A 9,715-nucleotide genomic window follows, 5' to 3' on the forward strand; every position below is an offset into this window, starting at 1 on the left:
CGCTTAATCTAACAATAGCATTAGGGGTCAGCTGATGAAGGTAAACCCTAAACTTCTTCAAAACATCAGCAATCATCCCATTCAAAGGAAATCTTAATCCTGCTTTAAAGAAGCTTTTGAACACTACAACCTCATTCTTTTCCGGCTTCGGAGTAATTTCCTATCCGCCAAAACGAATCAGCTCCTTTTTTGCTTCACTGAAGTAGCCCAGTTTCACCATTTTGGGAAGATCAGCTTCAGAGATGGTGGACTTTCCAAAATCCAAATGACTAGGTTTACTTGGCATCCCGTAGCTGTACTCATCTTCGGAACCAACTTCTTCAACATCAGCTTGTGTTGCTTCGGCAGCAGGTGTGCCGAATTTTTTGTATTTTAGCCCTTAAATAGAAGTAAAATCACGTTTAGACCTAAAAAATTTTTAAACTCAGTTTTGGACCCTTAGCTCGGCGCCATAGCCTGTGGCGCCGAGCTAACACAGCTCGGCGCCACATCCTATGGCGCCGAGCTATGACGTGGCAGCAACGGCTAGTTGCGTCTAGGGCTGACCTGGCTCTGACGTGGTGGCGGCGCGGCCTCGTAGCTCGGCGCCACAGATCTTGGCGCCGAGCTACGAATTCCTATAAAAACGCCCACGCGGCTGGCCGAGAGCAGCTCATTTCATCACATTTCCAAACTTCGTCAAAAATTGCTGGATTCAAAGATTTGAGTTGGTTCACTTCGTAGACCAAGGTATGATTTCCAACTGATTCGTTTTGTATATTGGGTTGTTAGGTTAATAATTTGTATACACCTATTATATTATCATTTCGATTATTAGTTTGTGTAAACTTATTATAAAGCATAATAGGTACAAGTGATAATTATAATCGTTTATTAGATGAAAGACATGTACCGAGAGGCGTTGTGGCAGAAGAGAGGTCGTCCTCGGGAGTTATGGACGTATCTAGTAAGGATGCTCCTGTTCCTCCTGAACTCCCCGTGCCTAACTGTGACTGTGGCAGACTGGCTTGGGTACATCAATCACAACATCCAGACACGGCTGCTCGCTGCTACTACCTTTGTGGCACTTTGGACGTACGTAGCTTATGACTTGTCACTTAATTTTGTTTGCATTCATTATTTTTTAGATATGTAATAGTGCATCTTTCCATTATTTTAGGGACATCAGAGGTGTTTCTTTTTCCAGTGGATCGATGGTCCTGATAAATTTGACCCCCGATATCTTCTTTTCGTTAATTGGTTGAGTGGAAAGACCAGTCATGAGCGTTTTAAGCGTTGGGTACCTCCTCCCCCGAATCCTCGACCAATGACGGATGCGGAGAAGGAGGTAGCAACAGAAAGACGGATGGACTCACCGCCTCGATGTGATTGTGGAGACCGTGTTGTCATCGACGAAGACTATGACAAGCAGTTCTGTTGTCCGAACATTGATTATGTGAGCCCATTGATACGCTAAATGTATGAACTAGTTTTTATTTACAATAAATTACTAATTTTTTCTCCTGCAGCCATACGGGTGGCGTAAGTGTCGTTTCAGAGAGTGGTTGTATGGTCCTTTGTCCCATTGGCCAGAGCCAGAGGTAAAGGAAAAGAGATACATGGGGTGGGCGGCAGAAGAGGTCAAATTTGATCCAGTACTCTGCAAATGTGGTATTGAAGCTAAGTATGGATTAGTTCCTTCGGAGCTTGGTGTTGGATATTTTTGTGGACATATGGTCGATTACGATGAGGTTGGTATTTTTTTTGCACCAGATGTAATGTTATAGCGGTACTTACTATTTTTTTGTAGGAGACGAGGAAATGCAGTTGGGAGAGTTACGACGACAAAGGAGAGATGATGCGCACAATAGAGTCCAAGAGAATAATGGGACAGAAGATGCGTTGTGGATCTCGGCTCGTCGATTCGTACATTAACGATCGCATACGCGACATGCGTAGGGAAGCAAAATCTGTCTTTTATGATAGCCCGAAGCGTGCAGAGTATAGGAGGTTGAAGGCGGCAGATGAGAAGAGAGCACAGGATGCAAGGGAATGGGAAGCGGCTCAAGCCGAGAAACAGATGTTGGATAATCTTGCTGATCGCCTCAAGGGAAGTAAGTGAGATAAATGATATTATAATTATGTTAGTACAATTTATTTATCCTGACTTTGCTAACTTAATTTTCTCATTATATTTGCAGAGATTGGAAGCGGCGTAAACTATTTGGACGATGAGGCGCATGCGAGATATGTTCAGGATAAAATGGCAACGGTTGAGCTGATGGAGGAGGAGGACGACGACACATCTAGATTGAGTGAGCTTATCGCCCTCGCAGAGGCAGGATTACATGAAGAAGAGGAGGACGACACGTCAAGGTTGAGTGAGCTCATCGCACTAGCTGAGGCAGGATTACGTGCTCAAGAGGAAGAGGATGAGTTTATGTCTCAGGCCGCCGCAGAGGTAGAGGCATCTTATTACAAGAAGAAGTCTGATGAGGCTGAGGCTGAGGATGAGCTATTCTCCCAAGCTGCAGATGAAGCAGAAGCCAATTATTACAAAAGAACTGGTGACAAGTGTGATGCAGGACAATGCAGCAAGTGGAATGAGGTTGTTGTTGAGGATTGCGCGACGGATGACTCCAAAGATGAGTTACTCATAGATTGTGATTCAGACTGAAGAATTGTAGCCTATTATGTAGTATTTACGTATCAAAAATAATTTAGAACTCTAAAGATGCGTTACTTATTGCTTATTATGTTTTTTACAGTTCACAAAATTTTTTTGCAAGAGTTCCCCTTGTTTTATTAACAACCACAGTTCAAATAATCACATATTATAAGACATATAAGCATTTCAACATATAATACATCACAAAATAACATCGAATATAAAAACATCCACAGAACATAGTTCTTCATACAATGTCCACAAACAAAGTCCAAAATACAAGTTGCACAACACATAGTCCAAAACACATAACATAGTTCATATTACAACGTCTCCAGCATGAGTCCAAATCACACAGTTTTCAGGATAAGACCAACATCACAAAAGTATTCATTTCCTCCTAGTGTTACCCTTGCCCTTGGCCCCAAGAGCGTCGGTGCCTGGAGTGTAAGGGTCTCGTGGACGCCTTCTACGTGGTGTCAGCTGTGATGACTGAGTTGTAGGAGCATCCTGCAACTGAGACGGTCCAATCTCCACCTGACCTGCGGCGCCAGCGCCAGCGCCAGCGTCGTCGTCGTCGTCGTCGTCATCGTCCTCGTCGTCCTGGGCCACGTTCTCAAACGTGTCCCGCGTCGATCGCGACGAGCTGAGTCCTGCTGTAGATGGTCCAACTGCACAAATGGGAGGCTGAACGTCCTGCTGCATACGAGGCACAGGCAGCTGCACGTCAACGCCCGCTAGAGACCGGCATCCACACCGAGCCGCTGCTCGACGAAGACGACGTGATACCCTCTGTAATCGAAATGTTAGTTAAAGACATATGTTACAACATACAAATAAACAAGTTTTCTGTTAGACATTGATACTCACTGATAGTAACGATAGCGTAGTAGTATCTGAAGTTCTCTGTGAGATACGCTCGAGTTCAACAACAGATACGAGCATAGAGTTTCCCTATCACAAGTTAAGACATTAGGATGCTCAAAACTAGACATAAAACATTGAATTGAAATCTCTAATTTTAGTAAAGAAATAGTTACCACTCTATCAAGGATTGGAGCAACCTGCAAAAGTTAGAACCATATATTAACGACTAACTGATATTTCAATTATTTGTTAGAATAACAAGTGCATGTAGTAACTCACTTATGAAGTTCTATTGAAGTCGAGAATGGCTCCACCGGAAACTCCTGGCGCAATCCGAACTGTCGAGCAACTCTGTGGGGCAAGTGGTACTAACAGCATAAAAACAGATGAGTGGACACCTCATGAGGTAGAGGTTCTCGTCTATTGAGCACATGCTGCTCAACTGTATGCTGGCGAAATATGGATCAAGATACGGTTGCCAAGTCACCTGCAAAAGTTTTAGAAAGCCCATGTAAGCACGCTGGTGTCGTGCGATAAAAGTAGAAAGGACATGTAAAAAGATAAAAGGAGACAACTCACCATCGAAGGAGTAAGTGCGTCGAGCTCGTTTGAGTACTCCACGTAAGCACGCTGGTGTCGTGCGAATGGCTCCTCGACCTGGTCCCAGCGGTAAGCAGCCGTGGGCTTAAGCCGATGTCCGGCTACCACGAACCACTCACGAGGAGGAAACTCTCTGGGTCGCCCGACGGGTATGTGTGCCCACATCCACAGCTGTAGTAGGTAGACACATCCACCTAAGCTGGCGGTCCTCGACGAACGACGACAAGCCTCGCAAAGTTGCCTGTACAGGAAGGCCAACACTGCTGAAGCCCAGCTGTAACCTCCGGTCGTATCCCAGTCAGTCAGGCAGGGCAGAAACATCCATGACGCGCTGTCGCCTGTCGCGTCTGGAAAAAGAACTGAACCAAAGAGATGGAGAATCCAAGCTCGACAATGGTATCCAACCGTCTGCTCATCTGCACCAGGTGGACACTGCCCAAAGGTCTGCCTAAGCCAGGTCAGTGGGACTCCGGTGTTGTGGCTACCTCGTAGCTCATCCGGAAGCAGTCTCCCAAGAAAAGCCTCCACCCTCTGCCTCCAACCGCCTGGTGATGCCTGACCGGTCACTGGACGGCCAATAATGCTGAGACCAAGAATCTTCTGGCAATCTTCAAGCGTCACGGTCATCTCACCGCAGGGAAGGTGGAAAGTGTGAGTCTCTGGCCGCCACCTATTGGAAGACAAACGAATACAAAATCATTAGTATGCAAAGTAGATTTGATAATTGTAAATATTAAACAACTAGAGAAGTCTTTACCTGTCGACCAGAGCCGTCAACGCCGCTGGGTTGAAAGTGGGCAGCCCACGGCGGACCTGGTAAGATAAGACGTCCAAGCCAGCCCTCTGTAGGAGAGGAGTGTACCTCTCATCGTACCTCATCTCCTCCAGAAACCGGTCGTGGGTCCGGACCCGCAGAACGGGCAACACCTATCAATCAAAAGAATTTTCATTAGTCAAATATAGGTCGCATATATTAATTCGAAAATTTAATTTATGTACAAAATATTACCTCTCCCTCTGTGGTGAGACGGCCCCTGTGGTGCTCGTCGTAGTGAGGGTCCAGCAAGTGGAACTGCGCCATCCTGCAAATTAAGATATCAACATATTAGAATATAAGTTGTGTACAAAGTGTAACAAAAACATCGACATATTAGAATAAAATTTGTGTATAAAAAAATATATCACACCTGACTAAGTGTCCAAATGCATGTACGTGAGTTGTGGCCAAGTCTACCGCATTTTCCGCATTCATTCTGCTCTGGGTCCACGAGAAAGGGGGACGCTCGACCTCTCCTACTACGACCGGAAACCTGATCCATAACCATGTTGCACCGGCTCCTTTTCCTACTACCACGTTTGTCTCATCGATGCGCTGGATCAACAACGTATACCGGACCGGTGTATGTTGGCCATTGTGACTCATCAAGAAATGGCTCAAAACGAGGGCTCCAGGTACGTACTAAGCTCTCTACACTGAACTCAGAAGGTATTCTGCTCTCAAATGCAAAGTTACGATGACGTGCGGTCGCAACATAATGAGAACATGGAAAATGGTATTGTCTAGGTTTACCACATCCGCACCAGAATGCATCAAGTAACACGACATGTGTCCTCGAAGGTCGCACCTCACCGTCGGAAGTTATGCCGCTTAGTGTTGTTACCTCGTATTTACCCAACTCCTCATCAAAGCATTGTACCTCATGTCTATGGGCACGTTCCTTTGCATTATTAAGGTGTGATGTTGGTTTAGGTGCCCATCTCTGCCCTCGGGTCTGCATTGCCTTGGCCTGCGCGTGTCTCTCATTAAACCAAGCCACAAGCCTATAAAAAGTGAATGTTACTATAGCATTGACTGGCATGCCCCGTATACCCTTGAGCACACTGTTAAATGACTCGGCCATGTTGCTAGTCTGAAACTCGAACCGCCAGCCACCTTCGTCGTAGGCCCTTGTCCATTTCTGCGGTTCCCTCAGCAATCCAGCAATCCAGTTCTTACCTTCAGCATTTGTTGCATCTTTTAGTTCCTTCAACTTATCCTCGAAAAACGAAACCTCCAACTGTCGACATACCTCCTCAAAAAGGGGGAAGTTAGCCTTGCTATGATCCTTTCGAAGAAGATTTTCTGCTAGATGTCGAGTGCACCATCTGTGGTGCATGGGTGCGTAGCCAGGAATCTGCTCTTGCACTGCATTAAGAATACCTTGGTGTCTGTCAGATATGACACCAACCTCGCGTCCAGGGCCTACGACATGGATGCGTACAAGCCGCAAGAACCAAGACCAACTATCTCTGTTCTCTCTCTCCACCAAAGCAAATGCCAAAGGAACCAGTGCGTTGTCTGCGTCGCATGATATGGCAACCAACAATGTGCCCTTATACTTCCCAAGCAGAAAAGTACCATCAATAGAGAGCACGGGACGACAATGCCTGAAGGCCTCTACGCACTGCGAGAAACACCAGAAAGCACGAAAAAATATCTCTCTGCCGTTCCTCCATTCATTAGGTTTGGGGATGTACTCGTAATGCATGCCTGGGTTTTTTGCTTTCATTGCATTGAACAATGCTGGTAACTTCTCATAACCCTCCTCCCAATCCCCGTATATCATCTTCCTTGCTCGCTGCTTTGCCCTCCATGCTTTCCCATATTTGATCCTGTAACCAAACAGCTCCGAAGTCATGGTCATAATTGACTTCACCTTCAAGTTTGGCTGACCCTTCAATATCCCCAATATCCTTTTCGCAATCAGGGTAGATGTCAACTGACGATGCTTATTGCTCAGCTCTATCTGGGCACAAGTGTGTGGACCTACAATTTTGGTGATCTTAAACTTTCCGGTGTCCTTCTGCCTTCGGGCACATACCCTCCAATTACATTCCGACACCTCGCACACAACAGTGTAACGACGCTGTGCATACGAATGTCTCACCTTGAACGACCTCTTCCGGTTCACTGAATATTCCTGTAGCCATCGTCTCAGTGTAGGCAGGTCCTTGAAAAGTAAGCCTACCTTAATCTCAATGCTGTCGGCGTTATCCGAAGCCTCTAGCAGTTCATCGTCACATCCTTCAGCATAAGCACGGGTGGAATGACTTAAACTGCTAAATTCATGTACTGCAGGGTCTCGCTCCGGACACAAACGTCTTATGAGTTCAATTTCTTGCTCCGTCATTTCTTGAACCGGACGGTCATCATCAGAATCTAAGGCCCGTGCAGCCTCATATGGCTCCTCCTCATCCTCAATCTGAACATCAACACTATTGGATGTCCTGCATATGTTGTCCATATTATATGACACAGGCACATCAAGATAAGCAGCATTATCCATATGTGGAGATCCTGCATCGTGTCGGAGCAAGAAAAACCACATTAAAAAGTCTAATCAAACGAAATAACGATGGATACGAACAATGTGTCGAAGACACTTACTAGGATGATCGTGCACTGGATCCTGGGTCAATGGGATCTCTTGGGGGGTACCACCGCATTAGAAGCCCCACAAACGCCAGGAAGAGGACGAGAAATCCCATACTCGTGCGGACCCGATTGAGCATCGGGCACAACAACCACTTCTTCATGAAGCTATACCAAAGGAGCTTCAATACGAGATGCATTTGGCATTTGTGGAGACAACCCGACTGGACCATCGCAATGACTAACAGATAACTTTTGAACAACCACATCCAAACATGGTGGAACCATCGTCTTCACAATTCTTAAATATATCACCCAATCATCTTCTGAGGTAATGGAGATCAACCGTCGGACAATTGTTCCATATGTAATATGGGACAACAAACCCTGAATTGATATTCTAGGGTCGTTTATGTCGCAACTAATCTCCTCACAAGCTCGAGCCAAAAGCTTGTCAAAAGATGGTCTTTCATCGAACAACATGGTCACGATCTTCATACCATCAAAAGTAACACTCCCATAAGCATCTATCTCCACCCTTCCTCCATGGTATAGTGTTACTAGGCTGTCCATCTATTACAAAAATGGATTACTAACTCAATAATGGCTATATACTTAAGCCTACTAACTTACTAAGTAATAAATATATATTAACTAATAACTATATAGTAAATATTAAATGAACACATCAAACGAAATTACATAATCTATAAATAATGTATGAAAACATTGTATACCTGAGAACGCGTACGAGTCCAGCTAACGGTGGGGAAGGTCAAGTCGGACGAACACCTACGTACAAAAAAACCTATTGTCAGTAAAAAATTTGGCAGCACCTCCCCTGTAAAGTGATGTTTATAGAACCTGCGAATAAACGACAACACGATGGTTGCCAACACAGAAAACATGTAATATCAATGCGCTAAACAAAATGCTAACTATATAATCACTAAGAATTTACTAAACACTAACAATATGCTAAGCAAGAAACTAGCTAACTATTTTAATAAACACGAACAAGAGCTAACAATTTACTAAACAATAAAAAAATACCTAACAATAGCTAACAATTTACTAACTAATACCTAACAATTTACTAAGTAAATACCTAACAATAGCTAACAATTTAGTAACTAAAAAATAAAAAAAAATACCTAGCGGCAGCCGGTGGCCGGGCCGGGACGGTGGCACAGGCGCTCCGGGGCGGTGGCCGGGCCGGGGAGGTGGCGCGGCGGCGAGGGAGCTCGGCGGCCGCGACGGCGCGGGAGCTCCGCGGCGAGCTCGGCGGCCACGGCTGGCGGGGCGCTCGCGGCGAGCTCGGCGGGCGGGGCGCTCTCGGCGAGCTCGGCGGGCGGCGGGCGGGGCGCTCTCGCCGAGCGCTGGCGGCGGCGGCGGCGGTAGGCGCGGCGGCGGGCGTAGGAAACGGCGGCAGCGGGCGTCGGTCGAGTGAAACAGAGAACAAACGAAGAGGAAAGGGGGTTACGGTTAAGTTTCCTAGCTCGGCGCCAAGATCTGTGGCGCCGAGCTAGGTGTGCCACGCGGACTGCCACGTCACGAAGCTCGGCGCCATAGGCTGTGGCGCCGAGCTGTGTTACCTCGGCGCCACAGCCTATGGCGCCGAGCATCGGGTCCAAACGTGGAAATAAAAATTCTGGGGGTCCAAATGTAAATTTTTGTCACGAAAGGGGCTAAAAAACAAAAAGTTCGGACAGGTGTGTCCTCTGATGAAACCAGCCCAGAGCGCCTCATTGCTTCAGAAATCGGAACAGTTTCAACGGCTTCGGTCTCGTCTCCATCACGCTCAACCCTAGCAGTAGAGCGTACTCTGGCCATTTGATTTTAAATTTTCTTGAAAAATTTCTTGGAAGTTAATAGCCTTTTTTTTTTCCGAAGCTCTTCTCGTGACGAAGCACAATCCAAACTGGAGCTTCGTTTGAATGCAAAAGTCAAGCTTCGGCTATGGTTAAATTTTTGGCAGCGAAACAGTGCAATAGCAATGAATGTTGTGGTAACTTCACACCTACCTGTCTGTTTATATAGTGCTGCAGGTAAGAAGGTGAATCATCAAGATTTTTACACCGGGCAAACAGTCGCTCGCACCCACTGAACGGTGGGCTGCAAAAACCAAGAAAGTGAACCTGCATGGTGGGACCCACTGAACTGTATCGTTTCTCGACAACGAGCTCAGG

The sequence above is a fragment of the Zea mays genome, chromosome 1, assembly GCF_902167145.1.
Source record: "Zea mays cultivar B73 chromosome 1, Zm-B73-REFERENCE-NAM-5.0, whole genome shotgun sequence".
In the NCBI taxonomy this organism is placed as follows: domain Eukaryota; kingdom Viridiplantae; phylum Streptophyta; class Magnoliopsida; order Poales; family Poaceae; genus Zea; species Zea mays.